Genomic DNA, 475 nt, shown 5'->3' on the forward strand with positions numbered 1-475 from the left:
AACATTTTTTACAATGCAATTGTTATCATATTCATAGATGCATATATATATTTCAAAATATGACCTGTTCAGTGTGTATAATGCTATTTGTATGTTTTCAAGGCTGACCATTTGGCACTGAATAGTCAGTCAGTTTGCACGCTTATGTCTGTGGAAGGCCTCCTTTCCTATTCCCAGTTTTTTTTTTCTTGCTTGTTGTGTAGGGTTGAGGCTTCATGGGCTCCTCTGTGTCTAGTTTGCTGTGCTCATCTGTGTTATTCTTGTTCTCCTCATATTTGGGCAGTCAATTTGATGAGACTTTACGAGTGTAGCTTTTGATACTAGGAGACACAATCTCACAGAAAACTCCCTAATATTTTCCCTCCTATAATCTTTCCACAGCCTCTTCTATAATGTTTCTTCACTGTTAGGTGCAGGACTATTTTGTAGGTGTATCTGTTGGGACTGGATGCATTTTGATTGACTGTGGGTTTTT

This window comes from Mastomys coucha, unplaced genomic scaffold, assembly GCF_008632895.1.
Source record: "Mastomys coucha isolate ucsf_1 unplaced genomic scaffold, UCSF_Mcou_1 pScaffold6, whole genome shotgun sequence".
NCBI classification, from domain to species: Eukaryota; Metazoa; Chordata; class Mammalia; order Rodentia; family Muridae; genus Mastomys; species Mastomys coucha.